Source organism: Peromyscus maniculatus, chromosome 4, assembly GCF_049852395.1.
Source record: "Peromyscus maniculatus bairdii isolate BWxNUB_F1_BW_parent chromosome 4, HU_Pman_BW_mat_3.1, whole genome shotgun sequence".
NCBI lineage: Eukaryota > Metazoa > Chordata > Mammalia > Rodentia > Cricetidae > Peromyscus > Peromyscus maniculatus.
The window spans coordinates 135,897,837-135,921,856 of record NC_134855.1 but is presented as its reverse complement, the minus strand read 5'-3'; the positions used below and the strand labels follow the sequence as shown (position 1 = coordinate 135,921,856).

At 48.0% G+C, this 24,020-nt stretch overlaps 1 protein-coding gene across 1 annotated transcript in view; it reads right to left on the bottom strand.

Annotated features, from left to right (window-relative positions):
* The window catches only part of Epb41l1 (erythrocyte membrane protein band 4.1 like 1), a 159,693-nt gene extending 136,607 nt beyond the window's left edge, over positions 1–23,086 (bottom strand). Inside the window, exons 1-2 of the mRNA XM_076571037.1 lie at positions 22,725–23,086; positions 21,564–21,671 (exon numbers count right to left, since the gene is read on the bottom strand). The gene's annotated coding sequence lies outside the window, so the exon portion shown is untranslated. The remainder of the gene's footprint in view (positions 1–21,563; positions 21,672–22,724) is intronic.
* Between the last annotated feature and the right edge of the window lie 934 nt (positions 23,087–24,020).

Genomic DNA, 24,020 nt, shown 5'->3' with positions numbered 1-24,020 from the left:
GAGGTTCCAGCTCTGATCCTTGCGATTTCAAGGCTGCATTCCCAAAGACACCCAGCACTTTACTGAGTATTTTAAAACTAACTCGGAGAAGAACAAGACCACCGTTATCTCCAGTTCTTGGTGGTTGCATTCAGCCATTTGGACTAGTTAACCAAGATCTCTGTGGTGCCTGGGTGCTCCTCCGTCTTCTCAACTCTTGACTCTGCACTTCCAGCGACCCCTCTTCCTCCTAGGAGGAAATTGCCCAACCCACTAAGGGAAGGACCTTATCTTTTTCCTGGGGGAAGGGAAAGACCTCTGGAAGGTGAAAGTTATTTCCGCCTCCCTTCTCCTGCAGCGCACACCCTGGCCCAGGGCCTGGTGGTGACAGAGCTGAAGGCTCACAAGGTGAGTCATGTGTCACGGACCTGCCAGAGTCACCTAAGCACAAGGTGCTAAGCTCAGTTTAGAGAGGTGGAAAATAGGACAATGTTGTCATCCTCAAGAGAACGATCCAGTTGCAGCGTGCGCCTCCCTATTCACCTCATCTCCTCCAGTACTCCGGGAACACTGTATAAGAAGCAACCAGGGGCAGAAGGCACCCCGGACAAAGGAGAGTATGTCCCTACCCTTCAGAGGGGATAAGAGAAAGGACAAACTTATACTGATATCCTTTAGGGTCTGTTAGGGTTTGATTCTAGGAAACCCCACTGTGGGTACCAGAATGGTGGCTGTTCAAATCCTTTATATAAAATGACATAGCATTTGCATAAACCAAACACATGACTTCAAGTTTAGTTATAATACTCAACACAATATAAATTATATATAGACAATTGTTATACTGTGATGCTTAGCAAATAATGATAAGAAAAAATCAGCATATTCCATACAGATGCAATTTTCTTTTCCCAAGCTGGTTATTTTTGGGAGGTTTTCTCTGTGTAACAGACCTGGCTGTCCAGAAACTCACTCTATAGACTAGGCTGGCCTCAAACTCACAGAGATTCTCCTCTTTAATTCTGACTGCTGGGATTAATGGCATTTGTCAACACCACTGCCTGGCAGAGAGAAGGCTAGGCAAGCAAGAGGGAACGTCAACAGAGTGAATAGTCTCCCTTCTACTGTGCCCTGCCTCCTTTCTTTAAAAGATTTAGCTTAGGTAATGGGTGCTCCAAAAAAAAAAAAAAATTAAGTAATTTTAAGACAGGTGTGGTATGTGGTGGGACATGCCTTTAATCCCAGCACTCAGGAGGCAGAGGCAGGTGGATCTCTGTGAATTTGAGGCTAGCCTGGTCTACAGATGGAGCTCCAGGACAACTAGGGTTACAAAGAGAAACAGCATCTTAAAAAACAAACAAACAAACAAACAAACAAAAAGTATTTTTAGATTTGTTTTAGATTTATCTAATGTGTTTGAGTGTTTTGCCTGCACATATGTATGTATGCCATGTGTGTGCCTGGTTCCCATGGAGGTAAAAACAGAGCATCAGATTCCCTGGAACTGGAGTTACAGATGGTTGTGAGCCACCATGTGGGTGCTGGGGATCAAACCTGGGTCCTCTGAAAGAGCAACAAGTGTTCTTCACCACTGAGCCATCTCTCCAGCTCCCTTTTCCTAGGACTTTTAATCCATGGTTGGTTGACTCTGCAGGTGCAGACCCCACCAATTTGAGGGGCTGTGTGACCCATGGTAATGATTCTCTCAAAAGACTTGAGAATGGACTGGCGTCTTGAAGAGTAAGTCCATCACACACAAAAGGAATGAGGCTGGGCACTGCACATTTGCATCTTAGAAATATGTAGATTCCATCCAGCAGGCAGTGGAGACCCAGTACATGCTATGGCTTTAGAAGGCCGAGTTTGAATCCAAACTCTGCCACTTCCCAGCTATGTGAGCTGGTTCCTCAGCCCCTGTAGTCCAAGTATGGTTCTTCATCACTTGCCCTTCCTCTTTGCCAGTGAGAGGATTGCTGAAATGATCTAATGAGTTGCCCTGTGACTTGAGCACCCTTTCAGGAGGAGTGTGCACTTCCCCAGCCCATGTCAAGGCTGACCACAGGAATTTCTTTGGTCAGAGAAATATGAACCGGAGAGCTGAAGGCCAATGCATGTTTGAGTCTAAAACCTTACTCTTAATACTCTCAGCCAGTGGAACAGTGCATCTTGTATAGGAACTGTGCCTATATTTTGCATCCAGGAATGAAAAGACACACAGAGAGCTAAAGATGACCCACAACCGCCTCCCACTGCTGCTGCTGTGGATTCAAAGGAGAAAACTGTGCTGCAAGCCACTGAAGGTTTGGGGATGTTTGTTATCATATCATAAGCTGGCAAATGCTGACAGGTATATCCCCTAGCAATGTGGGTGGTTTTAGAAGTATCAACCTTGAAGTATTATTGCAAGTATCAAATAAGATTAGCACATGAAAAATGTATAAGCATTTCATCAGAGCTTCATATTATAAAATGAGTGCTCTGGCGGCTAGCCCAATGTTTAAGAGGCAAATGCAGGCATTTGGAGGTTGAGGCCAATCTGGGCTCCATAGGAAGACAGAGTCTATCTCAAAACACAACCAGGGCAAGGCTGAGAGGGCTCAGCAGGTAAAGCTCTTGCTGTACAAGACTGATATCCTAAGTTCTGTCTTCAGTACACGCAAAAAGACACATGTGGTGACTCATCTGTGATCTCAGCACTCCTACAGGGAAATGGGAGGTAGAGACAGAAGAATCACCTGGAAGCCTGAGGGCCAGCTAGCCCGGAAGAGAGCTAGCATGGAGGACAGAGCTAGCCCCGGGGGACAGAGTGACAGAAACAACCAGAGAGACTCTGCCTCAGCAAGGTCAAAGAGACGATTCTCTTGGAAATTGTCCTCTGACCTCCATGTATGTGTTTGTGCATAAGTGTGCGTGTACACACACACACACACACACACACACACACACACACACACACAAATTAAAGAAAATAAAATGAGATTCTGCCCCACTCCAGGGAAGTTTGCTGAATACCAGAAATGTTATCCACAAAAGAGAAGTAAGAGATGTGACAATGTGTTGAGTAGTGTCACCCCCAAATTTGTGCCCCCCTTAAAATTAAAACTATTAATTTGGAAATAGGGTTTAAGCTGGACGCAGTGACTCACACTTGGAATCTCAGGACATGGAAGGACGGAACGAGAGTACTGGGGCAATAAGTACTACAGCTGAGTCCCAGGCCAGCCTGGGCTACAAAGTAAGGCCCCCCAATAAAACAGAAACAGTGGGGACAGATGGAATCAGTTCAGGATTTCATGAAGAGCTTGTCCTAATTTGGGCATGGCAGTGCAGGCATACCACAACACTTGGTAGGCAGAGGCAGGGGGCTGCTGGTTTGAGGCCCGTGGAGGGCGGTCTAGCTGCCATAATGGTGCAGTTTCTCACTGTCCCAAAAACAAAGCAAACATCCTGGGTTTGGGGTGGACCTCCAAAGACTATTCCAAAAACAAGAACACGTGAAGACACTCCGACGACAATGTGAAAATGGAGGCCACACTCAAGAGACAGACAAAGCCAAGGAATGCCAAGGTGGTGGCCACCCTGAAAAGCCAGGAGGGAGACGAGAGGTGCTTCTTCCTTCAGAGTCCCGGAAAGGACTGACATTGCTCACAGCTTGACCTCTGACCCCCTGGACTGTGGGAAAATAAATTTCAATTGTTCTAAGTCACCAGGTTGGTACTAATTTGTTATGTCAGCCCTGAAAACTGGTACAGATGGATTATTTTAAAAATAATTTTGAACAATTGGTTATTCATTTGGAAAAAAATAAAACTGGATTCCTGCCTTGTAGCATGAACATAACTCTTAGTTGTACTAAACACCTAAATTTGGAAAGTAAAACTTTAAACTTTTTAGAAGTATCAGGGAAATTGTGGCTGGAGAGATGGCGTGGTGGTTGAGTGTGTACAGCGCTTGCAGAGGACTCAAGTTCAGATCCCAACACCCACGTCAGGCAGCTCATAACCAGCCGTGAGGCCGGGCAGCTCATAACCAGCCGTGAGGCCGGGGTATCTGACACCCTCTTCTGGACCTTGCAGGCCACCACACTCACAAATGTATGTCTGTGAACAGACACAGACATACACGTATAAATTAGAAATGAAACAAACCTTTTTAAAAAAGTAACAAAAAATTATCTTCAGGACATCAAGATGAGTCCATAATTATTTTCTTCAACAAGACACCAAAAAAATTACAAATTGTGTTATTCTTCATTCTCCACAGAAACAGACTAATAGGGTATGTGTGGATGGGAGAGATACTTCTCGTATTTCTCATGTTTCCTATGAGGTGTGGTGGGGGCATATGTCCCAGCATTTAAGAGGTGCAGACAGGAAGATCGGAAGTTTGGTGTCAACAACGTGCTTTATAGCAAGGTCCAGACCAGGATGAGCTACAGAGTCAGGGCCTCTTTCAAAGAACCATAAAGTGGGGGCAGGGCAGTGAGATGGTTCAACAGGGGCCTTCAGACCTAAGTTCAATCCCCGGGCCCCATACGGTAGGAGAACCAACTCCTGCAGACCAACATTGGTGTCCACCCATGTGTTGTGGCATGTAGCATGTGTGCATTCACACACGCAAATGGAATTGCAAATTCAATTCTTTTGAACTATATAGTCGACCACACTAAATACAGAAATTCTCTGCATCGAAAGATGGCACGGGACAAAAAGATGAGCCACTAACTGTGAGGAAATTGCATCGATGACGCTTTTGACTGACAAAGGACAAGAATCTGAAATGTACAGGGAATTCCTAATCATTGATATTAAGCAAATGGGCAAAGAATGCGAACAAGGAATTCACAGAAGTAGAAATATGAATGGGCCAACAATCCCTTCCACCTCACTAGTTACAGACACAAGGAAGTCTCCATGGAAGTGGAAAAGGTTCTCCGACACGGCAATTCTGCTCTGAGACTTGAAACTCAGGCAGGGCTGGAGCTGGGGCTCATGGGTAGGACATGTGCTAGCGTGTGTGAGGCCCTGGGTTCTGTCCCCAGCACTGCCAAAAACAAATAGGCAAGCAAACAGTGAACCTTCTGACTGTTCTATACCTTGGCGTCCTGATTCGTTCATCCACAGCACAGTTCCAGCGAGGACCTTTCAAATTCAACAGAAAATCCCAACTCTTTAACTCGGGGCTTGCAGGTCTCTGTGGCACATCTCAATTCCTACTACTTCGTGTGTGAGTGTGCATTTGTGTGCATGTGTATGCACTAGGAATCAAACCCAGGGTTCATGCAAACATTCTAGCCCAGCCCTGGGTTCTATGACTCTTAAAAATCCTCACCTTTCCCATTCCTATACAAGCCTCCCCTTGTTCCGCTACGTTTGACTGCTGCATCCGGGGCTCTAATATCCTTCTCTCTGGTCTGGGGTCGTGGTTCAGTGGTGGGACAGTTGCCTAGTACATGTGAAGCCCTGGGTTTGATCCTTAGCACCAATTTAAAATTTAAAAAAGGAAAAGATAATTTTCCCTTTTTTCTAGGCTGGGTATGTAGCTCAGAATAGGACATGTTCAGTGTTTGAGGCCCTGAGTTGGATCCCCGTCACCAATAAAAAGAAAGCACAGGGCTGGAGAGATGGCCCAGCAGTTACATGCACTTTACTGCTCTTGTAGAGGACCTGGGTTCGGTTCCCAGTACCCACATAACAGCTTACAACTAACTGTCCATAACTCCAGTTCCAGGGATCCTCTTCTCCTCTATGGGCTCTGCACACATGTGGTACCCTTACACATGCAGGTGAAATACCCACACACATACAATAAGAATAAGGAACTCCTTTAACAGTTCTGCTTAAAATACAGAGAAGGTAAATTTCCCCTTTTCTAATAAGGCTCCCCCTTTTCACACACACACACACAGAACTCTGTGAGTTCTAGCAGGCTGTCCTCCAGGCCACGGGATTCATTCAAGTGACCTAAACTGCCCAAGGTCACCATCTTCTGCGCTTTTCTGGTTAAACTAACAGAGAACCTGTTTTAGTCTCCTCTGGTCACCTATAATTCTTGGGTTTTATTGTTGTTTGAGACAGGGTCTCACTATGTAGCCCTGGCTGATCTGGAACTCACTGTGTAGACCATGCAGGCCTGGACCTCACGGACATCCCCTGCCTGTGCCTCCCAACCGCTGGGATTAAAGGTGTGCGTCACCATGCCTGGCTCTGCTCTAATCACGTAAGAACCTGTTAGGGAGCCTGGAACTTTTCACTTTACCTTCCCTCTGCCACAGTTCCAGGAGTGGCTTCCTCCAAGCACTCAGTGTTTACTGACTACCGCTTAGAGGCAGAGCAGACTCTGTGCTCTGCTCTGGAGATATGGAGCTGGATGGACACCAACCCTAGTTCAACGACTGGATGGATAAAAATGCTCCTCTAGGCTTTACACAGCATAATCGTTGGATCTGAGCAGAAGAAAATGAGATAAAAGGTTTGAAATTGCCAGCCACACCTTCCAGACTTCCTACAGACAGTCTGGCTGTAGTTTTGTCTACACAGTGATCTCCAGCCAAACTGAACTGTCTGTGGTCCTGGAACAGCCCAAGCTGTCTCCACTCGCATGTGTCGCCAGGGTGTGTGCTGTGTGCTCCCCCACCTCTCTGTTTCTCTCCCATCCAGGCCTTCTTTGTTAACTGCCCCCTTTCTCCTTCTCGTTGGGGCGTGTGCTGATGCACACAGATGCACATGTGTTTGCAGACCAGAGGAGAACTGCAGCTGTGGTTCCTCACGTACCCCCACCCCACCTCTTTTTTGAGACAGAGTCTCTCATGGTCATGGGCCTGGAGCACAGAGTCTTCTAGACCAGCACGCCCCCAGAGCTGCTTGTCTCCGCGTTCCCAGCGCTGGGATTATCAACATGTACCACACCTGGCTTTTCTACAGGTGACCTGGGGTCAAACTCAGATCCTCATACTTGTAAGGCAAGTGGTTTACCAACTGGGCCATGTCCTCAATCCCCCATCCCTCACACCTTTTGAGACAGAATCTTATGTAGCTCCGGCTGGCCTCAAACTCATGTAGCCAAAGATGGCCTTATATTCCTAATCTGTCTGCCTCTTCCTCCTAAATTCTGTGCGCCAGCACACCTGGCTCTTTTGGATGTTCGTCCTTACCCATCACTCTCCCTCGCTCTCCGTTCTTTTCTTCCTCCTCTAAGCTCCTCCTCTTCCATCTCACCTTCCTTCTTAATTTTCCTGACTCCTTTTCTTTCTCCACTGGGGACCTGTCAGCGATATCCATGGTCGTTCAGAGTCCCTCTCTATGGGAAGGAAAGATAGAATAAGACAAATCTAAATCTAACAGCACCTAGACCTCATTACAGGAAGCCCTCGGAGTGGGTAGGAAAGGCGAGGGGGAGAGCGCGAGGGGGAGGGGACCCCAGCAACCGAGAGGAGGCTGCCTAGCGACTGCTGGCGAATCCCCCGGAGCATCCACAGTGAGCATGCCAGTCATCAGCTTCCAACCCACCCGCTCCTCCCTTTCCTCTGTCTGATCAAAGAATTAGAGGGGAAAAATCAGGATTGCAAAAAAATCCTTGATAGTCATCTCTCCCACCCCCATAATTCTGCATTGGGAAACTGAGGCAGAGAAAAGGGAAGCCTCTGGTTAATATTATCCAGAAAGTGGCTCAGCAGGGACTGGACTCTTTCGTTTGGTTTAATTGTTGTTGTGGGATGTGTGTGTGTGTGTGTGTGTGTGTGTGTGTGTGTGTGTGTACTCAAGGTCAGAGGACACCTCTGGGGAGGTAGTTCTGCCTCGTCACTCTGTTTTGAGGCAGGGTCTTGTTGTTTCTGCTCTCAGAGATTCCCGTCTCTCTCGTCTCACTGAGCTGTGCACTACCACACCTGTCTTTTCACATGGGTTCTGGGGGTCCGAACTCAGGTAGGTAGGCTTGCTCAGCAGGTGACTTTACTCTCCCTGGCCTTCTTGGGGGGATTTTGAGATGGGTATCAGCATGTGGCAGAGGCTAGCCTCAAACTCACAATATTCCTGCCTTCCCCTGCCAAGTGCCAGGATTACAGAATGCAGGCATGCTATCACATCTGGCTGAGGGATCGTCTTCCACTACCACGCTGCCATCCTGTACTCTTGGTACCCTTGCCTTCCCTTCCCCGACTCCTACTGTGACAGGCTTGGTATTCCATGTCAGGATTTCCATCTCTTTACTGGGTATAGGAATCCCTAAGGTTTGGATTAAAGGGACAAAACATAACGTTATATCCTAGCCAGACGCCCAGGAGCTTCTGTGGCTCTGGGAGGTATCGTGCAAGTGTCCCTCCGGCCTGTAGGGGGACAAGCTTTGGAGAGCTTATAATAAGCAGCCTGCAGAGAGTTAAGTAGACTCTGGTTGGGTAGGTGGGACCCCTCCTCACTCTTCTAGCCTAGCTGGCTGCCTGGAGGCCCCATCTCACCCCACCAGCTTCCAACTTGAAGCAGAGGCCACCCAGGCACAGGATGGTCGGGGCTGCCGCTGAAGGCTGCTGCAGACAGGGGGAGGGAAAGGTTTCCAGCGGCTCCTCTTTCAGTCCACTCCTCTCCTCCACAAAGGGCCACTGTCTGAGCACAGAGGGACCCTGGAAGGAGGCCTCCCAAGGTGCTCAGCAACAGGGCTGGGTTTCATCAGGCCGGGCCTCTGGGCCAAGTAAACATCAGGGAAGGAACAGGCCCAGCAGTTTTTGCAGACTAGCTCCCCGTTCCAGGCAGCTCGGGAGCATGCTCACCCAGGGCATCCAGAGACAGTAAGGATGGCTATGGTCATCTGCCTGATTTTATAGCTGCAAAAATGGAGAATCAGAGATAAGGAGCCCGCTCTGCCTGGCACTTACCACTGCTCAAGGCACAAGCAGCCCACAGCCTTTGTCAGCAAGCGTTTTACAAGAAGGTGTTGTGTTAGTTCAGAGATGGGAGGGAGTTTTGTGAGCTGGAGAAATCAGGGAACACTTCCTGGAGGAGTGGGACTTAAGCTCAGTCTCCAGAAATGCACAAGAAGAAGGAAGGTATCCCAGGCAGAAGGTACAGGCAAGGTACAGCATCAAGAAAGCAGGAGAACTTGGGGACAGAGATGACATCTCTTTGGTTACGGTAGAAAATTCGCATAGGGAAGGGTAGAACAGTAGTCTAGAAAGTTTGGCTGGGAATTAAACCACAACTAGCCTGAGCCAAGTTTTGAGAAGTCTGAAACAGAGCAATTAATGGGGTAGGGGCAGAATCTTAGAGACCCTAGGATGCCCTGAAAGAGCCGTAGATTGACCCCTGCTTCTCTGGCCAGCCTGGGACTGGTTATGGCTTCTCTCTGAGGCTTGGCATCTTCATCGTTAAAACAAAAGTGTTCAGGACTGAGTGATGCTCAGCAGACACAGTGCTTGCTGCACAATCATGAGAACGTGCTCAGACTCCCAGCACCCAGGGACACGTTTGGGTGTGGTGGGCACGTCTGCAATCCCAGGACAGGCAGGCGAAATGGGAGGATTCTGGGGGCTCACTGGGCAGCTGGTCTAGCCAGTCGGTGAGATTCAGGCTCAGGGAGAGATCTTGTCTCACACAATAAGGTGGAGAGTGTTTGAAAAAGACACTGACATTGACCTTGGCCTCCACAGGCATGTACATACACACACACACACACACACACACACACACACACACACACACACATATGTAATTTACATATATATGTAAATACCACATGCAGAGACACATAGACATAAAATTAAAAAATAAATGTGGAGGCTGGCTCAGCAGTTAAGAGCATTTGCTTCTCTTGGAGAAGAACTGGGTTTGTTTCCCAGCACCCAAATGATGGCCTTATAACAATTAGTCTGTTCCAGGGATCTGATGCTCTCTTCTGACTTCCACAGGCATCAGGCACATATATAGTGCACACACCTACATGCAGACAAAACACACTTATACACATAAAATAAGTAAACCTAAAACAAACCAAAACAGTAAAAGTGTTCAGGGGTTGAAAGCATAGCTTAGTGGTATTGCATGCTTAGCATACATGCACCTAGGTTTTGTTAACAGTGCCAAAAAAAAAGTGAATAAAAGAAAAGAGCTGGGGCTGGAGAGATGGCTCAGAGGTTAAGAGCACTGGCTGTTCTCCCAGAGGTCCTGAGTTCAAGTCCCAGCAACCACATGGTGGCTCACAACCATCTATAATGAGATCTGGTGCCCTCTTCTGGCCTATAGGCATATGTGCAGGCAGAACACTGTATACATAATAAATAAATAAACCTTTTAAAAAGAAAAAGAAAAAGAAAAGGAAAAGAGCTGGAGAGATGGCTCAGCGGTTAAGAGCACTGACTTTTCTTCTAGAGGATCTGGGTTCAATTCCCAGTCACCCATATGGCAGCTCACAACTGTCTATAACTCCAGTTCCAGGGGATCTGACACCTTCACACAGGCATACATGAGGGGAAAATCACCAACGCTCACACACAAAAAACCTGGGCAATGGTGGCCCACGCCTTCAGTCCCAGCTAGTGAGGCAGAAGCAGGTGGATCTCTGTGAGTTCAAGGCCAGCCTGGTCTACAGAGTGAATTCTAGGACAGCCAGGGCTACACAGAGAAACCTTGTTTCAAAAACAGCCACAAAAAATCCAAAACAAAGAAACAAAAGGACTACACTGAAGCCGGTTCTTTCAGTCTCTGACTGGAAACATAGATTGTATCAAATGAAGAGAGGAGCAGAGAAGCCGGGAGAGAGGCTGCATCCCCAGTACTCTGGACTGTCCTTCTGTACTACTCGGCTCTCTTGAACTGTGGGAAAGCCATCACAGAGCCAGACACAACAAATATGGGGACATTTACCCATCACAAAGGGGACAGCCCCTGCCCTGCCAGGCACAGTGCTAACCAAGTACTCTACCTCTTTAAAACTGCGAGCTTTTGTGAATAGAAAACGCATGCAAGTCTGCAAAATTTCGAGGTCATAAAAAGATACATGTATCACTTCTGCATACAGATGCACAGGATCATATGTGGGTGTGCGTGTCAAGGCCAGAGATCAATGTTGGGTGTCTTTCTCAGAAGCTCTCCACCTTATTTTGTTGTTGTTTTGTTTTTCAAGACAGGGTTTCTCTATATAACAGCTCTGGCTGTCCTGGAACTCACTCTGTAGACCAGGCTGATCTCGAACTGAGATCCACCTGCCTCTGCCTTCCTAGTGCTGGGATTAAAGGCGTGCGCCGCCGTCGCCGCCACTCAGGTTTTATTTTTTGTGTGCATTGGTGTTTTTCCCCTCATGTATGCCTGTGTGAAGGTGTCAGATCCCCTGGATCTGGAGTTACAGACAGTTGTGAGCTGCCATATGGGCGCTGGGAATTGAACCCAGCTCCACCGCCGTCCAGCTCCACCTTATTCTTTGAACCTGGAGTTCATGGATTGGCTAGACTGGTTGGCAGCAAACTCTAGGGATCCCACCCATCTCTTCCTCTCAGCCCCAGTGTTTGAGCTAAAGATGCGCACCTCTGCAGTCCGCTTGCACACGGTCCCGGAAATCTAAACTGAGGTCCTCATGCTTACTTGGCAAACAGTTTACAGACTGAGCCATCACCCTAGCTCCTGCCCCTGATTCTTTTTCTTTGTAAACACACGCGGTTCTACACCTTTTTCTTTTTTAGTTTAAAAGTTCTTTTCATATGCATATATCAAGAGTTACCCTTCCCTGTATAGTCTGATGGTAAGCCATGTGTATAGCATTCCCAAGACTCCGAGTATTCAATCTCTAGCATAAAAGTAAGAACTGAAAAAGATACTTTGCTCTTTATATGGTAAAACAATGTTGAACACTCTAACCCCTACTGTTGGGATATTTAGGGTGTTTCTTTTCTATTATAGACAATATATTATTCTGCATACATTATTCAGTACATGCAGGAATATGTCTCCAGGATACAATCCCAGAATAGAAGGTATGTGCTAAGTTCTTTATATCACTTAATATGACAGTTTAAAGCCATCATAATTATGCAAATTGTATGAATGAGGAGAAATCAAGCTGTAAAACGACTCAACTCGGTAGGTCAAAATCACACAACTCCTATGCAATAGGGTAGAAATTCCCAGAGAGGCATTCTGGGAATTCTGACACTAGAGCTGACAAATTCAATCATTCTACCAGTGGTTCTTACATGGTAGCATCACCCGGAGGACCTGTTAAAACATAGAGGATTACAGCCAGCCCTGAGGATTTCTTAGTCATTTACGATGGGGCCCATGGATTTGTGTCTCAGTCAGTTCCTAGATCATCCTGATGCCACAAACACACTTTTGATAGTTTCCCTCTCCACAATCTCTCACTCTAGCTGTTCATTCAGGTCAGAAAGCATGTGGCTGGCTGGTACTCTGCACACGGCCTTGATGGGACCAGAGCTGAGACAGACAGAAAAGGTTTCCTGGGGCCCAGGAGCCTAGGCTCCACGTAGACAAGGTGAGCATCCGGAGCTGGCGTGTAGTGCTTAATAAGTACTTGCAGAATGAATGTAGAAATAAATGAGGTGCAAAGTGCTCCATTCAATTTGTTGCTGCCTCTTGTCCTAGGCCCCCGGAAAAGCCCACTGCCCACACTGGCTGAGATCCAAGTTCATGCTCTGAGAGCCCTTGGAGAGAAGCTGTTCATCTCCTCCCATAACTCCTCTGACTTATAATGAAGTCAATGAGGCAGCCAGGCCCCTGTTATTAATGGAGAGACAACATCTTAGCATGCTAGAGTTCCGCTGAGATAAGCTAGTCCAATGCGCTCATTTTATTAGCATTAATAGCAATAGATATAATTCATAGCATACCCATGCAATCGATACACTTACTTAAAAAAAAAACCTCTCTAGCCAGTACTTCCTTCCCTCTTACAGCAGAGAGCTTCTTTCCTGAGATGAAGCCTTTCCATGGGATCAGCCTGGCAGGCTCACTCAGACATGACAGGGAAGATTTAAATTCGGGAGGTCGGCAGGATGCCCCTTCCACAAAGCAGGAAGACAGAGCGTCCCACAAATCTGAAGGAACACAAACTACAGGGTCACGTGCTTACTGGAGGCACTTACACGCCAAGCCAGCTCCTCCAGATCCTGACTTTGGTACAGAAGTAGGAGATCTGGATGGCCTATAGTCCCTCCCCAGCTCTGCTGCTTCTTCTTGCTGGCCCTCACCTGCTCCCTGCCCCCCCCCCACGCCTGCTCCACCTCAGGCTGCTCCTAAGTCCCCTTCCTGTTGGTGTACTTGCTTTGGGTGCCCCGAGGCCCAGTCTTATAATCAGAAATGATCAGGTCCCAGGCCCTGCACAAACACCACGCAGGAATCATCATGGACATCTATGGTGAAAGGTATCATGGTGAAAGATACCATGAATCATGAAGAGGAATTTCACGGACCCACTCAACCTGATGCAGCTGACCTGCCAAGCAGTCGGACTGGACTGTTGCTTACTGAATGGCTACTGCATGAGGGACCGATGAAGCCAGAGTGGTCAGCCATCATGGCCTGCAGGCAAGGAGAGTTCCACACTGATGCTGTGAATCAAGCTGGCTCAGACACAGGTGGCCAGCGAGGGACATCAGGCAGACCCAGTCACACAGAATGCCCTGACTGTGAGGTACATGTACACTCAGAGGGAGTCAGAATCAGCCATGCAGACTGGGCTGAGGGGTCAGGTCAGCCGACCCATCTCAGTGCTGTAGAGAGGCCCATGGGGGGAGAGTGGTCATAGACTCAAAGCCAGTTAGGACACTCAGATCCAGGTGTGGTCTAGGCCAGCCCACCTGGTCCCACGAAGCTGAGATGGTGGTGGAGGGAGGGTGTCAGGGCAGCTGGCACAGATGGACTCAATCTGACTGCGGCCAGTCACAGGCGGCTGACACCAGTCCGATGCAGCTTGTTAAGCATGGATAGGGTCTGTTTGGTTGGTTGCAGTTAGGTCACCTCAGACAAAGAGCTCCTGTCAGGAGAGATGCCATCAGCCAGGTAAGGGCAGCCAGTCAACTGTGGTAGGATGGACAGAGCAAGCCGTCTTGGTCTGTCAGGCACCCATGAAATCTGTGTTCAGTCGGACAGCCGGACACACTTGGATTATCAGACAATGATGGCATCTGTGGCCAGTCATCTGTAGGTGGTCAGTCAGGTTGTATCCAGTCAAGTGCTAGATTTCAGGTCCCTTATGTTCTGGGCGGAGCCTTGGCTGATTAAGGGTGGGGCCTGGTCCTGTCAGGCCTGGAGACAGTGCCTTCCCAGCAGCCTTCTGGTGTTGCCATGGCAGCTAGGGCCTGATCCCAGCCTGCAGCCATACCAGGGTTCTCTACTCTTGCTCTGACTAGTTGGTTCCGGATTCTCCTCCCTGGCCCTGGGACCACCAGAACCTAAAGACAGAGCACTGTGCAGCAGCAGTGTCAGTAGTGGCAGCAGTGGCAGTCACACACACACACACACACACACACACACACACACACACACACACGAGGACAGCACTCTCTACTGTTGCCACTTTATCAGCTCTTTAGCCTCGTGGGGATGATTAGAAATGGCTCGCACAAGGCTACACAACATGAACGCTAGGGACGCAGAAACCCCACCCCCCAGATGCATACCATGACCCTGTACCATCCCCAAATTTCAAATTTCTCTAGACGGTGAGTGCATGTCCACAGGAACAGCCCGCACAGTGATGTTATTAGGGAACGCTGGGCTCGATGATGGCAAGGGCGAGCGTCAAGTCCATGATGAGAGCTGTCTAAATAAAGTGTTTGATCAGAGCCTCACAATATTGCTTCTGCAATGATTCTATTTTACAGATGAGGAAATCAAGCACCAAGGGGTTTCATGTCTTGCACACTGAGGTGCAAGAGCCAAGATGGGATGTAGGGCAATCTAATCCTTGACATGTTGACATGTGAATCCTCAGCCAAATTCTCCTGGGACATGGTGGGATAGTCCCCAGCTACTGGCAGGAGGGAGGATCACATGAGACTACACATTGGACACTATCATGAGCAATATGAGACCCTATCTCAAAAAGAAGTAAGAAGAAGAATATTTCACCTTTTTATTATAAACCTGCCCCCTGAAGGCCATAGCATAAATCTCCATGAGCATGCCTCTTTGTTCTGCTTCAGAAAACCCACCCCTCTGCTGAGTCCTGTACATGTCTCTGCCCCAAGTACTTGGTATAAGAATCTTTTAGAATGGAGAAGCTGGCGGTTAGGGATGTAGCTCAGTGGCAGAGCACTATGCCCAGCATGCACAAGGCCCTAGGTTTGATCCCTGCCACTAGAAAGGAAAAAAATAAAACTGAGAATTCACATTAAATCAGGGACAAATTATAAATCTATCTTGCAGGGCTCTAAAACTGGGACACCTGTGAGATCAGGTGCCACTAAAAAAACTGGTTGGGTACACTGTCACTAGAGACCCAAGACTATGGCTCAGGTCCAAATGTCTGTGATCAAGTTAAAGCGGTGTGAACCATGAGTTTAGGAACACACGGTCATAAGCTCAAATATCTACAAAGGTAATGAGATCATGAAATTGAGTCAAGGATCACACCAGCAAACCTGCTCCAGGTGTGGTGGCACATGCCTTTAAATCCAGCCCTTTAATCCTAGCATTAGGGAGGCAGGGACAGGTGGATCTCTATGAGTTTGAGGCCAGTCTGTGTCTACATAGCCAGTTCCAGAGCTAAGGGTACAAAGCAAGACCTCATCTCTAAATAAATACGCATATGGTGTCCTCACTGTCTCTAGCTCTCTAGTTAGGCAGTGCTGACTGAGTCAGTTAACAGACTCTGATTTCCACCATATATATATGTATGTATGTATGTATCGAGAAGGAAACTTCATCTCACAGTGTGAAATTTTATGTTGATTAAACATTTCTATCTGTAGAAAACATGGGAAGTGTAGCATAGTCTATAAATGGAGGGAAAAGCAAAAAAATGCTGACTGAGGGCCTGCTGGGCATCTGCCACACAGTCTACAGGAATTCTGAGAGTATTTCTCTGAGGAAGAGCTTGTGCTCCCTCTAGACAGATGAGGAAAGGCCCTTAAAGGAGTATGGTGACTTAACCAAGGTCACAACTTGTTTGCAGTGGAGCCAGATTTAAATTTTAGACCCTCTGATGCCTTATACAACCCAGGACCGCCAGCCCAGGTCTGAACCTTCCCACATCAATCACTAATTAAGAAAATGTTGCCGGGCAGTGGTGGTGGCCGGGCAGTGCCGGCGCACACCTTTAACCCCAGCACTCAGGAGGCAGAGCCAGGCGGATCTCTGTGAGTTCGAGGCCAGCCTGGGCTACCAAGTGAGTCCCAGGAAAGGTGCAAAGCTACACAGAGAAACCCTGTCTCGAAAAACCAAAAAAAAAAAAAAAAAAAAAAAAAGAAAATATTCTACAGTCTTGCTAATAACCAAATTAATTTTTTTTTCAACATGCATTGATGTTTTTGTCATGGTTGTCAGGTCCCTGGGAACTGGAGTTATAGACATCGGTGAGCTATCATGTGGGTGCTGAGACTTGAACCTCGGTCCTCTGGGAGAGAAATCAGTGCTCTTAATCACTGAGCCATCTCTCCAGCCCCTACAACCAGATCTTATAGAGGCATTTTCTCAATTGAAGCTCCTTCCTCTCTGATGACTCTAGCCTGTGTCAAGTTGGCATAAAAGCAGCCAGCACACCTACTAATATCCCTTTTCAGTTTCAGAGTTGTGTGGAGGACCCCACAATGCATTTAGTCATTTCCTCTCCTTGCTCCCCTCTGCTCCATTCCTTGGGTTTTCATGACCTAGTAAGTGTTAGCTTGTTTTATTTTATTTTATTTTTTATTTTATTTTTATTTTTATTTTTTTTTTTTTGAGACAGGGTCTCACTATGTTGCCCTGGCTAGCCTGGAACTTGTTATGTAGACCAGACTTGCCTCAAACTCACAGAGATCTGATTGCCCCAGTCTCCAGAGTGCTGGGGTTAAAGGCCTGTGTTACCATGCCTGGCTCTGACCTTGTAGTTTTGAGAGGTATTGGTCAGAAGTTTTGTAGGAAGACCTGGGTTTGGGTTTATCTAATGTTTTTCTCGTGTTTAGACTGGAGTCATGTAATTGGGGGAGGATATCAGAGGTAAAGTGCTCTGGTCACCACTTATATCATGGGTATGTGCTCTCACCATGGCCTGACCACCTGATCAAGCTGATGTATGCCATGTTTCTCCACACTACAGTTAGTTGCATGTACTCTACCACTGAACTGCAGCCCAGCCCTGGGATTCTTATATAAGAATAAAAGTTTGGGGCTGGAGAGATGGCTCAGAGATTAAGAGCATGGGCTGCTCTTCTTGAGTTCAATTCCCAGCAACCACATGGTGGCTCACAACCATCCATAATGAGATCTGGTGCCCTCTTCTGGCCTGCAGGCATACATGCAGACAGAACACTGTGTACATAATAATAATTTTAAAAAAGAATAATTTATCTTGGGCTGGATAGAGGGCTCAGCAGTTAAGAGCACTTGTTGCTCTTCTAGAGGACCCAGGTTTGGTTCCTAGTACCCACACAGTGGCTCACAACCACCCATAACTCCAATTCCAGGGGATCTGATTCCCTTTTCTGACCTCAGTGAGTACCAGGCATGCACATGATGCACATATATACATGCAGGCAGAACATTTATGCACATAAAATAAAATAAATCTTTAAAAAATATTAAAGAATTTCTCATAAAATCCTTATATATTTATTTCTTCAACAATTAATGTCAGCATGGGCTTGAGGATGTTTAGATATACACTCGCCTATATCCCAATACTGTGGTATCTATTTTGTTGCTCTGGCAGCTCTTTCCTGTCGTCTGCTAAGTCCCGTTGATACCACTGTTTGGCCAAGTAGCACTCGGGTTCCCCGGCTGCATCAATATGATCTCAAGAGGAATCTAGATGAACCTTTTTAAGCGTTTTATATTTGAGGCAGCAAAATAACTCAGTCACTAAAGGGACTTGCTTCCAAGCCTGATGACAGCCTGAGTTCAATCCCCAGGACCCACGTGATGGAAGGACAGAACTGACTCCTGCAAGCTGCCCTCTGACCTCCACGCTTGCAGGCGCGGGTACAAACGTGCATATGCTAAACAAATGTTTTTTTAAACTGTCTTTTAAAAGTTATGTATTTACTTCAATATATATTAGGAAAAACGTGACTAACATGTCAACTGAGTGATCTCACAAGGACAACAGAACACTAAGTCTAGGCTGGTACTGGGATCCCTCCACATTCACGTGTTAAAATCCTAACAGCGCCTCCTCCGGGTGACAGTCAAAGGCAGAGCAGTTGAGAGGAGATTGGGTCATGAGAATAGAACCTTTATGAATGGGATTAATGTTCCTATAAAGGGGACCCTAGAGACATGGTCCCCTTTGTCTACCATGAGACAGAAGCTGGAAGACTCCCACTATGGACCATAAATCAAGCCCTCACAAGACACCGAATCTATCAATTCCTTGACCCCAGACATCCAGCCTCTAGAGCTGTGAGAAACAAGCTTCTGTTGCTGTCTGTGTGTTTTGTTTGACACAGGGTCTCTCTACCTATCCCTGGCTGCCCTGGAACTCTCTACGTAGACATGGCTGGTCTGGAACCTACAGCGATCCATCTGCCTCTGGTTCCTGAGCACTGGGACTAAGTTGTATGCCACCATACCTTGTCAAATTTCATTTATAAACCACACAATTGATTTTTTCGTTTTCTTTTCTTTTTTTGAGACAGGGTTTCTCTGTGTAGCCCTGGCTATCTTAAACTCTCTATGTAGACAAGGCTGACCTTGAACTCACAGGGATCCACCTGTCTTTGCCTCTCGAGTACTGGGATTAAAGGGGTGTGCCGCCGCCACCTGGCATGATGATTTTCTTATAGCAGCCTACAGGGACTAAGACACTGTGACACACAGATTTGGAGGGCGTTGTGAAGCTTGTCTGGGGATGATGGAAGTCTGGGAAATTCTGGCCTGGAACAGAGCAGACTCCTAACTCCAAACAGTGATCCAATGAGGATTATGACCAGGTTGTTGGCACACACCTCCACACAACTGGTTTCCAGGGTCCCGCTGCCAATCAGATCTGCCTGTGTGCAGAGGCACACTGGTGTTGATAAGGAGGTGGGTTCTACATGTCTAGGCCTAGGGAAGGCGGCTGCTGCACTGTGCTTGTTTCTCTGGCAAGCTGTGTGGGTGGCTCTTTCGTGCTAATGAGCTTAGAGCTTTAGCCCTGATAAACACCAATACGTGTCACAGGGCTGACGTGTGATGGCTCCCAAGGAGAAGATGCTCATTATTTTTGTTCCCTACTTTTTCTCCCATGTCATCCTTAATGTAAGACAGCCAGAGGGACATGGTGGCCAGATCTGGTTCACCCTGGACTCACAGTCCTGTCTAGAGTCCCTGGACCCATGTGCTCTAGCCTCAATGATGCTCAGAATTGAACTGCATCATTTAGATTTAGCCCTGAACCTGCCTCCCACTTAAGCAGAATTCTGCGCCCCAGAATCTCTACCCTGGTCTAAGATAGAAAGCCGTTCAAGTTATCTTTCATTTGCTTGCTTGCTTGAGTCTGAGCTGTGAGTTTTTGTGTGCAAATGTCTACTCAGGCCTTGAAATCTTCTGCAATGCCTTTCAGGGAGCTCTGGAGGCAGGTGACTTGGATTAGACTACTGGATTTTCCTGAGAACTAGACAGATTGCAGAGCATCCTGTCTGTACGAAGAAAGTAATAAAATGTACTTTACAGGATTGCTGCACAAATTAAACGAAACAACATAAAAAGTCTTCACTTATTAAAGTGCCTGGCCCAGAGTATGTGCTCAACAAATTCATCTGTATAAGAACTACTGATGGGTGTGTGGCACAAGCCTTTAATCCTAGCACTTGGGAGACACCCTCATGTGGATTTCTATGAGTTTGAGGCCATCCTGGTCTACATAGTGAGTTCCAGGCCAGCCAGGACAGTATAGTGAGATCCTGTCTCAAAAATCAACAATGAGCCGGGCAGTGGTGGCACATGCCTTTAATCCCAGCACTGGGGAGGCAGAGGCAGGCAGATCTTTGTGAGTTTGAGGCCAGCCTGGGCTACAGAGTGAGTTCCAGGACAGGCTCCAAAGCTACACAGAGAAACCCTGTCTCGAAAAACAAACAAACAACAACAACAAAATCAACAAAGAAAAAAGCAGGAAATGTGCATCCCTGTCATCTCCGGGTTTCGGGAATACCTACTTGTTTGGCTGCCAAGAAAGCCAGAGCTCAGAAAAGGGACTATGACCTCCTGTTCTATGACTTCACTGTGCCCAGTTATTTACCCCGCCTGAATGTCTGAAGTCCTTGTGGGGTCTCTCCTCATCTGAAGGTACTAAGCTCAGAGACTCCTTTTTGCAATGCCAGAACCCTTTGTTTCACCAGTTTTCTAGGCCTCTAGTCATTCCCCTGCCTCAGGCTCTTGTCATCCATCATGGACAAGAGTCCATGGTCTTCTCTCAGCCTTCCATCAGAAAGGTCCTTCGGATTGATTGTCCTCTTGAGAATCCTGTCTACATCAAGAGTCTTAAGCTTGGGCTGGGGTGTGTGTCTCAGCGGGTGTGACTCAATGGGAGAGCAAGTGCTTGGCATGTCCACGGCTGTAGGTTCCATGCTCAGCACAGTAGGGGGGGCACTCATTCTTACTATAGATCTCACCAGCCTCAGCATACATATTTTTTCTCCTTGGTAAATAGAAAAGTTCACCTTTTTTTCACTAAAAGAAGCACTATATAGCCTCTTCTTCTCCTTCTTCTTTGCTATATTCAATTTGCTAATACCACTAGTCTTGTACTTTGGAGCGATTATTAAATAAAATATGGGTTTTCTGACATTCTCTCTCTCTCTCTCTCTCTCTCTCTCTCTCTCTCTCTGTGTGTGTGTGTGTGTGTGTGTGTGTGTGTGTGTGTGTGTGTGTGTATGTGTGTTAATGGAAGCTAAAAGGGGGCTTTGGATTCCTTGAAGCTATAGTAAGAGGAATTTTGTGCTTCCTGACGTGGGTGCTGGGATACACACTCTAGTCCATCAGAGAGAGCAATACTAACTGCTGAGCCGTTTCTCCAGCTCCAAAGATAGCGTTGCTGTTACTGTTGTTGTTGGTTTTTTTGTGGAGTGTGCTCACTAAGTAGCCTTGGCTGACTTGGAACTTGCTATGTGATTTGATAATAGTCTGATAACTGAGAGGGTGACTAAGTGGTCAAGGAGAGAACATGCTAGACAAGGGACAATTCCCATCCTGGATGAATGGTATGAGACAGAGAAGTATTTCATTATGTTTCTCAGAACCATGGGCAATGTAAAGCTTACACATTGCTTATTTGGGGAATTGTCCATTTAGTATTTCTGTGGGTAGCTGAAGCTAGGAAAAGGGGACCCAGGTTCAGGAGAGCTGCTGTATAAGCCCTGGCCACATTCACCAGGCTGACTGCAATGATCTACTGTAAGGTCTCCCGCTCCCGCCCTTGTCCCCACTGCCGCTGTCACTCATGGTGCAACGCCACGCCCCGCTGTCACTCACGGTGCAACGCCACGCCCTTCAGCAGCTCTCATTTCTGTCTTTGTGTGCAGCGACCAGGTCTGACAGTCCTCTCTTCTTCAGCCTTTTGCTGAAGTGGAGTAGGCAGGCCTGTGGGGTACAGTTTTGTAGCCTGTTAACTGTTACTCTCTTCTGTTAGGGAGGCTCTTCCCCAACACTCCCCATGACTGGTCATTCCTTGCCTCCTTCAAGACTTGGTTCCACTCAGGAGGCAGAGACAAACATTTTTGTGCATTGGAGGTCAGCCCGGTCCACACAGTGAGTTCCAGGATAGCCAGGGCTATGTAGAGAGACCATACAGCAAAAGAAACAAGCAAGAAGCAGCAACAAAAACCAACTGAAGTCTCTTCCAAAGCCACCCGTCCATCACCTCAATACATTTATGTCACCCTTCCCTACTTAGTTGTTCAAGGCACTTCCGCTACCTGTCCTCAGATGCATTTTAAAAATGTTTAGTGTCAGCCAGGTGGTGGTGGCGCACGCCTTTAATCCCAGCACTCGGGAGGCAGAGGCAGGAGGATCTCTGTGAGTTTGAGGCCAGCCTGGACTACAGAGTGAGTTCCAGGACAGGCTCCAAAGCTACACAGAGAAACCCTGTCTCAAAACATTAAAAAAAAAAAAAATGTGCCGGGCGTTGGTGGCGCACGCCTTTAATCCCAGCACTCGGGAGGCAGAGCCAGGCGGATCTCTGTGAGTTCGAGGCCAGCCTGGGCTACCAAGTGAGCTCCAGGAAAAGGCGCAAAGCTACACAGAGAAACCCTGTCTCGAAAAACCAAAAAAAAAAAAAAAAAAAAATGTTTAGTGTCTGTTTTACCTACTAGAATATAAAGGTCATGTCACTAACTATAGGCTTAATTGGTAAAGCCCTTGTATTGCAGAGCAGGAGGAGCTGAGTGTAGACCTCAGAATGCATCTGGGGGAAAAAGAGACAGATGTGATGGAACATGCTTATAATCCCAGCACTGGGAAGGCAGAAATAGGCAGATCCCTGGGGGCCCACTGGCCGGCCTAGCCTTCTTGATAAATTTCTAGCTTAGGGGGGAAAAAATCTTAGATTGATAAACAAGCACACACGCACGCACATACGCAACACTGGACAGAAACACGGCAGGAGAAGGGTAGTGGGAGTGGGGGCTGACTCACCTTCCTAGCCTCACAGAACAGTACTATGGGGTTGGATTTGAATAGATAAGAGGCAGGCAGTTCCCTATCTTACTAGGCAACTAGTTTACAACACCATTTCTAGTGAGACTAGTCATTCCTAGTGAAGTGTTCTGGTCATTAGGAGTTTGACTATAGCTATTCCTGTAAGGCCTTCCAAATTGCCGGGTCCGCTAGTTCTTTTTGGCCATTTTATTTTTTTCCTTTCCCTTTCTGGCCTTCTGGTCTATACAGAAGATTTAGAGAGATAAAAAAGGTCCCTCTATTCCTCACCCCACCCCGCTTCACCGTGTCTTAATTCAGCAGAACTGCACAAGGCAGCCCGCCCCTGCCCGGAACGTTGCACTTGGGGAACTGTAGCTGTCCGGTGGTGTTTGCAGGGACTTCCGGTGCCGCGCCTGTCTGAGCGAGAAGAACTGCCAAGTCAGTTCCGGCGGAGAGCGTGGCGAGCTAGGGAGGGCGGCCTTCTTCCTCCGGGCCCCCCGCGGCCTCCGGCCTGTGCCGGGTGAGCCCGGGGGGCCCGGGAACAGCCTCGGTCTCCGTCCCGCGGACCCCAGGAACCTGAGCCCTGACAGCAGCCGCCCGCCCGGCCGACCGCGACCCTGCAGCTGCCCTTTCCCCCGCCGACGAAGCGCCTCGATGGCGGCGACCTCTGCGCACGGCCTCCTCGACTCCATCGGGCCCCTGCTCTCCAGGACCGGGCCTTGGAGAAGCCCCAACCAGACCTTCGAGGACTTCTCCAGCCGCCGGCGGGCGTGGCGCGGCGGGAAGAATGGCAGCCCCCCGAAGGCCGAGCTTGGCCCTTCGGGGCCTCTGCAGCCAGAGGCGGCGGGTCTGCTCAGGAACACTGGGCCATCGCTGGGAGGAGACCGCCCGGTTGACGAGCCCCCCCAGACCTGGATGCACAGAGGCCTCGACGGCCCTGGAGGAAGGTGAGCGGAGCCCCCGCATAGCGGCCGGAGGAGCGATCGATCGTAGGGCCCTCCTCCCACCCAGAGAAGCCGGGACGTGACATCGCATGCGGCCGTCGGCATCGCTGGCGAAGATTTACCCGCCGCCGTAGAAGGCCTTGTACATAATATGAAAAAGCTGCTCTCAACCTTATCCCCGACCCTTTTAGAGAGACCTTTGGCTAAATCGGGACGTCTAGCTGTAGAGATTGCCGACGCAGGGTAAAGTCGAGGTAGGAAATCGGAAATCAGGTGTGTACCCAGCCGTCTTGGAAAACATCGTAGACGTGTCTTCTAGAACTGACTTTGAAATGGAATTGTTTATGCC